Raw genomic sequence first — 13,422 nt, forward strand, 5'->3', positions numbered from 1 at the left:
AGCCCTGCCTTTTTCGGTCACCGCCTGCCCCCAACCTCATTTTCTGCTCCACACCCATCATTCTCACTACTCCAAGATGTGACTATGTCCTGTTCTTTCCAGCCTCTGGGCCTTTGCATCTGTCATTCCTTCCACTGGGAATCTGCTTCTCCTCACTCTTTGCTACATTTGTCTTGCTCATTATTTGGATCTCAGCACACCTGTCATGTACTTAAGGAAAATTCCCCTGAATCTTCCCTACCCATTCCCCATTCATCCACACAAGATTGGGTCTACTCAGCTACATGACATCGTAGAATTATACTTTCCCATCATTGCACTTAAGTTCTAATAGAATATTCATTTCCGTAATTGTTTACTGCTTGTCTCCTTCACTATACAGTAAGCTTCACGGGGATGAGGGCTGTTTGGTTCTCTGTTGTATCTCCAGTGGACACACAATGACTTAGATGTAGTAAACACTCAATAAATATATGATGAATAAAAATTAAAAAGCAGACATTCCAAATGGTGAAATTATATCTATAAATTATGTATGAGTAGTAGTAGCTCATTATTGCTGAGGTACTCTTTCATGCGTCAAAAGTCACTGACAGGGGCTTCCCTGGTGGCGCAGTGGTTGAGAATCTGCCTGCCAATGCAGGGGACATGGGTTCGAGCCCTGGTCTGGGAAGAACGCACATGCCGTGGAGCAACTAGGCCCATGAGCCACAACTACTGAGCCTGCGCGTCTGGAGCCTGTGCTCAGCAACAAGAGAGGCCGCGACAGTGAGAGGCCAGCGCACTGCGATGAAGAGTGGCCCCCGCTCGCCGCAACTAGAGAAAGCCCTCGCACAGAAACGAAGACCCAACACAGCCAATAAATAAATAAATAAAAGTCATTTGTGAGACAAATATTAAAAAAAAAAAAAGTCACTGACAACATATACACTGACATCTTTCTAACTTACAGAGTCAATAGATTCCAATCTTCGTGTTAATAATAACATCAAAGATAATAGCTAACATTTATTGAGCACTCTTTATGTGCCAGACTGAACTAGTACCTGAAATTTAGCCCACCCAACCACCTGTTAGGATGGTACAGTTTTGCTCCCATTTTTCTAGATGAGATAACTGTAGTTTTAAATCTTTCTTCCCTTTTTAAATGCATCATGGGAACTCAGATTCCCTTGTTCTGTGAAAAATGATTTGATGAGTTTCAAATGTCAAAAGAACTTTCAGGTAAATAGTAAATTGATCAGATCCTTTTAAAATTCCAAGATAGACACCCCAAACTGAGATCATTCACACCTGCCCCCTACCCCAGGCTGCTGAAAGCTAGAAATGCCAGTGGTGATGAGTCAAACTGTGTCCCACTGGCCTTCTCTGATTTCCCTTGCCCATGCTTGGGTATTGGAAAAATCAGGTAAAATGATCATATGGTCCAGGGCAAAGCAGCCTCGAAGGGCTAATAAACCTGCAGCGTGAGGAGAGCAAAAGGGAAGAGAATGGTCCTGCTCACTTATGCTTTGATGATGTGGCCATGGAGTGACTGTGTTTGTAGGAGGTGCATCTACGAAGAAACAAGATTAATTTGACAAACATATGTAAATAATAGTGCCTTACATTTGTATAGGGCTTGACAGTTTGCAAAAGAGCTTTCATGTCCATGACCTAATTTGATTCTCATAACAGCTCATGAAAAGTGGACATTATGAACATCCCATTAAATATGAGCAAACAGAAGCTCTGCGAGGGTAAAGACCTGATTGAAGCCACAGCCCTCAAGTTAGGGCACAAACCTGGCTCGGTTCCAGAGTTTATGGTTCCCTAGGTTTCTGCCACCCCAGGCACATGTCCTTCAGAGACAGCCCCTCAGAAAGCAGCTCTTGTTGATGTTCAGAACACTTCTGATGTGAGTGCCCCTCTTAGAGCCAATTTCTGAGCTGTCCAAGAAAATCAATTACACCTGACTTGGCAACAAAATCTTGTTACTTAGCTTAATCATTACCTTCACCAGACTTAGCTGGCTCCTGGCAACTTGGACCCATTTCTGAAAATCAAATCCTCCTTCAAAGGTGGAAACTTTGCCAAAACTGAAGATATTCAAAAGAATGGGAAATACAGAGAAATGCCTGTAATAATGTTCACCAAATATTAATGATGAACTTTCAGGTGTTTATAAAAAATCTTCTAATATTTGTTCTTTTCTACATTACTTGAAATTGCTATAATAAACCATGTTTCATTTTAATGAGAAACAATAGAAAGAGATTTCTTAAATAAACAAAAATGTTGGAAGCAAATATGCCCAAATATTAAGAGTATCTAATTCTGAGTTGTTGATGTAGATGGCTGTCATTTGTGTGCATGTGTACGTTTTCCTTTACCCAGTTCCCCAACAATCTTTTGAGCAACGGAAGCACCACGGAATAAGTGGAAAACCTTTCAAAAGGCTTTTCTTAAAAGAAGACCACACTCGTTTGGCTGTGCACACACCAGTGTGTTGGTGGAAAATAAATTAATAAGTTATTTTATGCTTCATTCGTAGGCCAACTGTCCAGTTGTGCCCTTTGTTCCCACCTGGAGGCAGAGGTAATCGTAATATGGCCCACCTTACTCCTATGTGCAGGCAAGGCTCTTTATCCATTTGTTAGATGGTGCAGCATCCACAGTTGAGAAAGTAGCAAAGGCAAGGATAAACCTACTTCCTCCTTTCTTCTACCCTCCCCCTTACAGGTCCAGAAAACTCTGGTTTATGTCCTTTCAGTGACACAGATTAGTCTCTTGGTGATGCATTCCACACTCCTGAGGTTAATAAATGACTCTGAAGAAAAGCAAGTCATTTATCATGGGCTTTTGTGTGACCCTCAGTCCAGTCAATGAAAAAACACTGTGCTATGGGCACTTTCAAATAAGGAATTGGCCTTATTGCCTCGTTGCCACGTGTCCCGTTAGGGCAAATGGTCTTTTTTTTGGTCATTTTCATTCCAAGGACTCCTTAGCAGCCAAGAAAAATTTTATTTGGCTAAATTTTAGCCATTAGAGTCTAGACCGTAAAGCATTCCTATACAGTCCAAGTACAAAGTGAATGACAACAGAGCTTACTTGAACAGTGGTACACCTCTCCCTGTTGGGCTAGAGCTGGGACTCAGATGTGGCATTAGATGCTCCTGATGTGCCCAGCCCAGCACCCCCACCTCCCACCCACCCCACTGTCTCCTGGAGGTTTATAAACATTCTGAACTAAGAGAGAATAAGGTTGTGTCTCCACGCTCTTGTCTGAGACACACAAATGAGAAACTGGAGAGCTGGGTTTTCTTCCAGCTCTGAAACTGCTTGTTCACCACTCCCCTCCCATAAAGCTACTATGGCATATTTTAGAGAGGTTCAGAAGGAAGCTTTGTTTCCTTTTTTTCTCTTTTTTTTTTAGAAGACAGAACAAAATAAAGACTTTAATGGGTAAAATGGATATTCTCCATTAAAGAATCTTCAAACGGATTTTGTAGGTAGAAAAAAAGAACAGAGTCATAAAGTAGAATCAACAAACCTAAAAGAGCAAATGACAGACTCTGGCACAGAGACCAGAGGGACAAAGGGATAAGGAAATAGTATACAAAACAACAAAAATGCAAAAATGCAGGCACTTCTAAAAGTCACCGTGGAGTTTTCCAGAAGAGGGGATGACACAGGATCAAGTGTTGAGGAGCTAAATGTGGGCAGACAATGCACTGATATAGGTCCTGGACAGCAGGCAGAATCTGGTCAAGAGGAACAACCACATGGGAGAAATGAGAAAGACAACTTCAAGTGGAGGTCTTGCACCTCTTAGAAACTACAGATGAAATAGTCAGGAGCCACCCTGAGCAAGTCATCCTAGATTATCCTTGACCTTTCCTTGCTATGGTCGTCAAAATGGCAAATAGGGAATAAGTGATTTCAGTAATTCAGATAGGTGTTTATGAAACTGGCTTAGTAACTATTTGTAAATAGTTAGAAAAAAAGACAAAAGAGTCTATGATGCCTCGTAAAGACAATACATGAGCCTCAGGGTCAGGTGATTACTAAAAGCAATGTATCGTTAGCAAGGACCAGGGGGACCAAGAACCCTATCAATCTCAGCCTTGGCCTAGACTTCATATGCAGTATGGTGTCCAAGTATGAGTACTTCCGTCTCAGAGAAGGGGACCCAGACAAGCTGGCCTATGTTCAGAGAAGGCGAGCAGGACAGTGAAAGCTTGGAAATGAAGCCATGGGGAGGAAACAATTGTGGGAACTAACCCTGAGAGTCTGCCTGGAGAAAAGAACTCTTAGTTGGGACATGGTTTGGATCCTCGAGATGCTAAAAGAAGTCTCAGATTTTTTTCTAGGTGGGTACGGAGAATAGGGCTGGACAGACAGGCAGAAATTCCACGGCGATAGATTTTGGTGTGATGTAAGGAAGAATTTTCTAACCTCAGAATTGTACAGCAACGCACTAGGCTTCCAACACAGCACAAGAAAAATTTCCCATTACAGCAAGTAGGGCTAGTCAACAATGGAAATAATGCCTCCCAAAGTGAAAGTGAAAACATTTTCAGAAAAAGGCTAGATGATCAGGTGTAAGGGAAGCAGAGAGGACATCGCGCCAGGGTAAGTGTGGACACAAGAAGTGTAGGTCCAACTAGAGGAACCTGCAATTCTAAGAATAACCTTGAATTTATATTGCACTTTTTTTTTTTTAAGATTTTTTGATGGGGACCATTTTTTAAAGTCTTTACTGAATTTGTTACAATACTGTTTCTGTTTTATGTTTTGGTTTTTTGGCCCCGAGGCATGTGGGATATTAGCTCCCTGACCAGGGATAGAACCTGCACCCCCTGCATTGGAAGGTGAGGTCTTAACCACTGGACAGCCAGGGAAGTCCCTGCACTTTTCTTTCTTGGAACTTAAAGTGCCTTTACCTCTAGTCTCACAAGATTCAGTGAATCACAGAACAATGAAGCAACTTGCTTAAAAATTGTTTGCAGCCAATTTGGGATCAAAACCCTTCCTAGGAGCTCCCAGTTTGGGCCTCGTATGCGCCCCAGCAGTGATGCTGCCCACAGGGGCAGCACAGCCCTTCTGTGGGCCTGTCAATCAGCGGCCACCAGGCTCTGGGCCTCTAGGAAACACTAGGGGCCACAGAGAGCTGCAGGTTAAAGCAATGGGTTTTGTTGTTGTTTGTTAGTGGGGATGACAGAAGTGGTGCTTTGCAAAAGTAGATTTAATATTCTTAATTTAAAAATCATAACATTTATTTTGACAGTTCAAATAACATTAAAGGAGAATGATTTAGGGACTTCCCTGGTGGTCCAGTGGCTAAGACTCTGAGCTCCCAACGCAGGGAGCCCGGGTTTGATCCCTGGTCAGGTAACTAGATCCCACATGCCGCAACTAAGAGTTCACATGCCACAACTAAAGGTCCCGCACGCCGCAACTAAAGATCCTGAATGCCACAACTAAAAAAAAAAAAAAAAAAGATTCCACATGCCACTACTAAAAGATCCCGCATGCTGCAACGAATATCCCGTGCACCGCAACAAAGACCCAGCGCAGCCATATAAATAAATAAATAAATCTTTTTTTTTTTTTTAAAGGAGAGTGATTAAAAATATTTTTTAAGGCATAGCTTTTAAATAATTGAAAAACATGTAGTTTAAGAAGGCTTTTTTGATAACTTTTTAAAAATGCTTGCATTTTTTCCCTTAATGTCTTAAAAATATAAAAGGTATGAAATATTCCCTTTTAACACATAGGTACTATTTCAGTTTCTCTTTGGACGTTGGGCATAAGGCCTCACTGCCGTTCATTCTGTGATCATAGCAAGAAGAATCTGGGCCCCAGTGAGCCAGTGGGATCTGATGTATCAGTCTGAGAAGCTGAGTTTTATCATTAAAATTAAGCTGAAAACATTAAAAACAAAAAACACCAAAACCCTTCCTAGGAATATAATTCTCAGTGGTTTCTATGCACTTATACCTATGAAGCTACTTGAGTTTACCCAGAGGCAAGATACTACATAAATCCAAGGCAAGCTTTTCAGATTTTATACAGTAAATATGGGGATACTGATTTTTATGTTTTAATATGTCAATAAATTGAATCAAGCAGTCCTAATGACAAATTTGTAAAATAAAATAAATGAATGAATGCAGTTACTCTGGTTGACTTTTGGCAAGTCACTCCTGCTGTCTGGGCCCTGCTGGACCAGTGAGGATCACCTCTTCAGATCTTTCCAGCTCTGATATGTTGTACACTATCAAAGCCAGAGGCAGCTTTAAGACATGGTGCCCCAGAGAGCCAGCTAGTCCTTGACAGGGAGGTGGCTGGCAGCAGGTATGCAAGGGGAGTGGAGAACTCATGCCCTTCTTATTTTTATCAATTGCTTATTCACACTGTTGATGAGTAAAAACCTAGATTCGAAAGCACCATATGATTCCAGTTCTCTGTGTAGAGTTAGCCTTTGGCTCTCTCTGGCACCTCTGGTATTGCCTTCCCTCCAGCAGGGCAAAGCCCCAACCTCTTCTTCGAGTGACTCTCCCTGTCCCACTCTTGCCCCCTCGCAGGCCCTGAGCCCAAGTCAAAGCGTCTCTGGCAGGAATTGCAGCTCCTCAAGTGATGAACGTGACTTTAAGCCTTGTTTGCTTATAGTACTTCCCCTTTTCTTTTCCACTTTAAAAATAAATCCAGGGCTTCCCTGGTGGCGCAGTGGTTGAGAGTCTGCCTGTCAATGCAGGGGACACAGGTTCAAGCCCTGGTCTGGGAAGATCCCACATGCCGCGGAGCAACTGGGCCCGTGAGCCACAACTACTGAGCCTGCGCGTCTGGAGCCTGTGCTCCCAACAAGAGAGGCCGCGATAGTGAGAGGCCCGCACACCGCGATGAAGAGTGGCCCCCGCTTGTCACAACTAGAGAAAGCCCTCGCACAGAAACTAAGACCCAACACAGCCATAAATAAATAAATAAATAAAATTAAAAAAAAAAAAGAATAAATCCAATTCATTGTGTGATGAATTGGGAGATTGGGATTGACATATATACACTAATATGTATAAAATGGATAACTAAGAAGAACCTGCTGTATAAAAAAATAAGTAAAATTCTAAAAATCAAAAAAAAAAAAAGAATAAATCCAGTTTATCTGCTTAACAGGAAATTTGCATTAAGTCTGTCATTTCCTGGGACTTGGGTTTCTGTTTTATACAGCACTTATTGTCTCACTAGGCAGAGGCCTGTCTCTATGTGGAACAGATCTTTACAAGGAACCATGGCTTAAATGGTCATCCTGTTACTTCTCCTTCCCAAAGTTACACAGGTCTCTTATCGTTCCCCTCAGTGTTCTTTGTGGGATGCAAACTGAATGATCACCCCTACCTGATGTATTTGCTTATTCATGGTCTCCCTTCATACTTTCCCATGAGTTCCTTCCATTGTTCATTGTCTCAAATCTCCCATTTCCTCCTGCATTTCCCTCTCCTTCCATTCTCCCATGTTTGGAGGTAGCCGTCTGTCATCCTCCAGGGGTGCTACTCATGGTAGCTGCTGTCACACTCTTGAGTTTTCCTCCTTCCTTTTCAGGTACTTTAATAATTTTGTTTCCTTGTCTCTGTTCTGCCCAGTGTTGGGATGTTTTAAAGAGACAGTATTAGGACAGTGTTTTTCAAAGTGTGATTCCAAAACCAGCAGCATCCACATCACCCGGGAACTTCTTAGAAATGCAAATTCTCAGGCCCCAACTTAGGCCTTTCAAGTCGTAAACTCTGGGGTGGGACCCAACAATGTGTAATTCTGATACCCACCCACGGCATTATAAGGTGGTTTTGGCTGGGGACTCAGAACTACTCAAATCCTGCCCTCAAGGTTTCAGAGGAAAATGCAAGTACAGAGAATATTATCTGGGTTTTCCCCCCCACCCCCACCCCAATGTCAAACTCTAGTAACTGAGGGTGAACCACACGGAGGATCCTCTTTCTCCACTACGTTAGCCTAAATAATCTAGGCTAAGGCAAGCAATCGTGCCCCTTTCTCCAAGGCTAATCTTGAGTTGAGCTCTTTCCAATTAAGTATGAGAAAAGTGTACTCCAAAATACACAGAAACTTGGTGCTACAGGTGCTGAAAACAACAGGTAATGATAAAATGTTAAAAGTCTTCCCTTCAAAATCAGGAAGAAGACAAGGATGCCCCATCACCACTTCTCTTTAACATTTTCCCAGAGGTTTTAGCCAGTTTGGTAACATAATGAAAAGATATCATAAGTGTAAGGTTTAGAAAAAAAATAAAATTATCATTAATTATAGACAACATGATAACCTTAGACTCTACATTCAAATAATTAGAATAAATAAGAGAAATTAGCAAAGTTACCAGACATATACTATATAAGTCAACTGCATTTCTATTAATCATCAATAACAGAAATATATACTTTGTAAACAGATACTATTTATAATAGAAAAAAAGTAAGTTTCTTAAAAATAGAATGAACTAAAGATGTGTAAGAATCTTTGTACGGAAAAATTTCAAACATTATTGAAAAACTTTTTGAAAAAACTGAAATAAATGGAGATCTCTACTGTGTTCATGGATAGTAAGACTCAATATTGTTATGATGTCATTCTCCCCAAACTGATTTATAAATTCACTGCAATCCTAATAAAAATCTCAACAGGTGTGTGTGTGTGTGTGTGCATGTGTGTACTTGACAGCAGGTGTGTGTGTTGCATGTGCACAACTTGACAAACTTCTTCTAAAATTATATGGATGAGCAACAGGCTGAGAGTAGTCAATAATCCTGAAGAAGAACATGGAAGGAAGGCTCACCCTACCAGCTGCCAAAACAATACTACGCTGGAATAATCAAAACAGTTGATAATGGCAGAGAAGACAGATATTACAGAACAGAGAGCCCAGAAGCAGATTCATGCATACATGGAACTGTGATAGTTGACAGATGGCATCTGTACTGGTAGGAGAAAGGGCAGACTATGCAATAACAGTATTGGGACAACTGGTTAGCCATGTGGGAAAGAAATGAATTGGACCTGTACTCAGATCATACACAAAAATCAACTGCAAATGGCTTGAAGGTTTAAAAGTGATAGACAAAATTTTTTAAAATTTAGGAGAAAATATAGAACGTCTTTATAACCCCGAATATGGAAAGATTTCTTAAACAAGTAAAAAAAGCACAAACAACAAAAGAACAAATGATAAATTCAACTATATTAAACTAAGAACTACCATTCATAAAAAGACCCTATTAAGTGAAAAGATAAGTTGCAAAAAGGAAGAGGATAGTTGTAACAATATAACTGAAAAAGGAGTGGCATCCAGAATATATAGCATTCCTAATGTAAGAAAAATAGAAACCTCCCAATGGAAAAACAATGGGCAAAGGACATCAACAGACATTTCACAGAGGAAAAAACTGAGCAGACAAGGAAAGAAACATATACACATTTGTAAACAAATTAAAACCACAACACTTTGGCAACAACTCAACTCTTGGAAATGATGTGAATAAATGAGAAGTTGCATACGCTAATGATGGAAGTTTGAATTCGTAAAATCACTTTGCAAATCCATTTCACATTATCTAGTAAACATGAAGATGTCCATACTCTAAGCCCAGCCCTTCTTCCCCTAGGTAGAATGCACTAGAGATTTTTGCACATATGCCAAGGAGTCATGTACAAAAATATTTATAACAACATTTTTTTTTTTACAACAGCAGGAAACTGCAAATACTAGTTGCTGGTCGACAGGAGAATATATAAATTTTAGAACGCTTGTACAATGAAATTCTATACAGCAGTGAAAATGAATGAGCCACAGCTATAGTCATTAACATGGATTACTCTCACAAATAAAATATTTTAAAAAATGTACATTGAAGAAGAATGCAAAGAACATGACTCCATTTGTACAAAATTCAAAACAATGCAAATTAAACAATGCATTGTTTAGGGACACATAGGTGTTTCTCATATAAGGTAATATATGTATTTAAAAAAAAAACCTCTCTCATCCTACAAAACCATGCATTAAAAGTAACAGACTTAAAAGCTTTTGCACAGCAAAGGAAACCAGAAGCAAGACAAAAAGACAACCCTCAGAATGGGAGAAAATATTTGCAAATGAAGCAACTGACAAAGGATTATTCTCCAAAATTTACAAGCAGCTCATGCAGTTCAATATCAAAAAAAAAAACAACCCAATCCAAAAATGGGCAGAAGACCTAAATAATATTTCTCCAAAGAAGATATACAGATTGCCAACAAACACATGAAAGAATGCTCAACATCATTAATCATTAGAGAAATGTAAATCAAAACTACAGTGAGATATCACCTCACACCAGTCAGAATGGCCATCATCAAAAAATCTACAAACAATAAATGCTGGAGAGGGTGTGGAGAAAAGGGAGCCCTCTTGCACTGTTGGTGGGAATGTAAATTGATACAGCCACTATGGAGAACAGTATGGAGGTTCCTTAAAAAACTAAAAATAGAACTACCATACGACCCAGCAATCCCACTACTGGGCATATACCCTGAGAAAACCATAATTCAAAAAGAGTCATATACCACAATGTTCATTGCAGCTCTATTTACAATAGCCCGGATATGGAAGCAACCTAAGTGTCCATTGACAGATGCATGGATAAAGAAGATGTGGCACATACATACCATGGAATATTACTCAGCCATAAAAAGAAACGAAATTGAGTTATTTGTAGTGAGGTGGATGGACCTAGAGTCTGTCATACAGAGTGAAATAAGTCAGAAAGAGAAAAACAAATACCATATGCTAACACATATATATGGAATCTAAAAAAAAAAAAAGGTCATGAAGAACCTAGGGGCAGGACAGGAATAAAGACGCAGACCTACTAGAGAATGGACTTGAGGACACGGGGAGGGGGAAGGGTAAGCTGGGACAAAGTGAGAGAGTGGCATGTACATATATATACGCTACCAAATGTAAAACAGATGGCTAGTGGGAAGCAGCCGCATAGCACAGGGAGATCAGCTCGGTGCTTTGTGACTACCTAGAGGGGTGGGATGGGGAGGGTGGGAGGGAGGGAGATGCAAGAGGGAAGAGATATGGGGATATATGTATATGTATAGCTGATTCATTTTGTTATAAAGCAGAAACTAACACACCATTGTAAAGCAATTATACTCCAATAAAGATGTTAAAAAAAAAAAGTAACAGATTATGGACTGTTTTCCTATGGAAAAAATGAAAAAAAATGCTATATCACTTTGTAAACTGAATATTAATAACACCAATAAAAACCCTAATAAACAGAATATTAATAAAACCAATAAAACCCCTAATAAACACATTAGTATAATCACAACATACATTGCACTCTTAATAAATAAATAATACTGCAAATATGAGAAAAGAGGAAGATAGCTTCTTAGGAGAAGGTTTAAGGAAGGTTGAGGAAGCTGCCTTAGGACAAAACGTCTGACGATCAAGGCATGTGTAACAGGCACTTCCCACACAGGGTATGAGGCCAAAGTGAGCCAAGAGAACAACTTGGAGTGGATGAGCTTTGGAACAGAGATTCACAGCTTGCTGCATTCAGCTGTGTCAGTGCACTCTGTGTCAGCTGCTGCACCTTGGTGATGCACATTTACATGTGGGTAAAAATACTGTATAAGCAATGTGACTCCTGTGTATATTGACACAATTCCCTTATTTACTGATTGCATATGAACCAATGTGCATTACAGTAACACCAAGTTGTAGCATAATGAACTGAACATATGTATCTCATAAAACTATAAGGCAAGGGAATGTGAAATACAAATTTGGGAGTGGTTACCTCTTTGGAAAAAGGAGTAGGACTTGACTAGAGGCACATACGGGCTCCAAAGAATTAATTTTCTTAAGCTGAATTATAAGTACACAGGTATCCATTTTATTATTATTCTTTAAACTGTAATATAACTGATCTCTGATATGAATGACAGATTTCATAATAAGAAGCCAGGCAAAGGATGTTTGATGTTTTCATTGTAAACAGTAGGAAAATATAAAATAAACGATCAAAAATTGAAGTTATTTATGTAATTTACTGAAAAAAAACTAAGATTTTTCTTTGTTTAAAAACAAAATTTGCTAACTGTAAAATATGCAAGCAATGTAGAAAAGTATAAAGAAGAAATCAAAAGAAACAGAAAATGAAAAATCATCCAAAAAGTTCATCATCAAGAGACTTCCTTTTGCTGACTCTATACAGACGTACATGTATAATTTTACAAAAATGGGATCCTCTTATACATTCCGGTCTGCAACCTAGTTTATTTATTGCTATAAATACAGAATAATCATATTCAATGACTTTATAGTAGTATATATGAGTCAAAATGTACATAGCCAATCATCTACTGCTGGGCATTTAAGATATTTCTTATTTTTTTACTATTACAAACAACATTTCAATTAAGCTAGTTTCAAATACTTCTTTAATACTTGCCAGAGATCGTCTTAGGATTCATTCCCAGAGGTGGAAATTAATGTTCTGTCACGAACTCTTTTTTTGGTTAGTCAGGGATAATATATATATATATATATATATATATATATATATATATATATATATATATATATATATATATATCTTATAGAGGGAATGCTAATTAATGTTTTGTTTTAGTATTTTATTTTCTGAGGTTAAACTGTTCCTTCTACAACTGATTAGGTCCTAAAGAAAAAGGCATGAGTCAGAAAACTCCACACCCCTCTCAGGACAGTGTGTGGTGGAACTTTTTTTTTTCAATTAAAGAATTGAATTTATTCTTTTTTTTTTTTTTTTTTGGAACGTGGTTTTAAAATACCTGAAACAACGCTTCAGGGAAGGCCCAGATCAAAGGCTGAAATGATCAGACCAAGGATTACCAGCTAAATGGAGAATATACAATAAGTCCCCTATCCATGAACGAGTTCTGTTCCGAGAGCGTATTCGTTAAGTCCAACAAAGTTAGCCTAGGTACCCAACTAACACAATCAGCTATATAATACTGTACTGTACTAGGTTTATAATACTCTTCACACAAATAATACATAAAAAGCAAACACAAAACATAAAGAAAACATTTTTAATCTTACAGTACAGTATCTTGAAAAGTACAGTAGTACAGTACAACAGCTGGCATACAGGAGCTGGCATGGAGTGAACAAGCAAGAAGAGTTACTGACTGGAGGAGGGAGAGGAGGTGGGAGATGGTAGAGCTGAAGGATCATCAGCAATAGGGGACCGAGGGCAAGATGCAATTTCACTCACTCCTGACGTTGATGGAACGCACGTTCACATCTTTGAAAGTTTGCAACTTGAAGGTTCGTATGTAGGGGACTTACTGTAAATAGATAAGAGACAGACAGGTGGGCCCGATAGAAACAGA

The 13,422-nt window shown here is 39.2% G+C and overlaps 1 protein-coding gene across 5 annotated transcripts in view; it reads right to left on the reverse strand.

The window, feature by feature from the left end:
- The window catches only part of CASR (calcium sensing receptor), an 87,662-nt gene that overhangs the window by 52,425 nt on the left and 21,815 nt on the right, over positions 1–13,422 (reverse strand). The gene's annotated exons all lie outside the window — the stretch shown is intronic.

The sequence above is a fragment of the Balaenoptera physalus genome (assembly GCF_965194825.1).
Source record: "Balaenoptera physalus genome assembly, chromosome: 4".
NCBI lineage: Eukaryota > Metazoa > Chordata > Mammalia > Artiodactyla > Balaenopteridae > Balaenoptera > Balaenoptera physalus.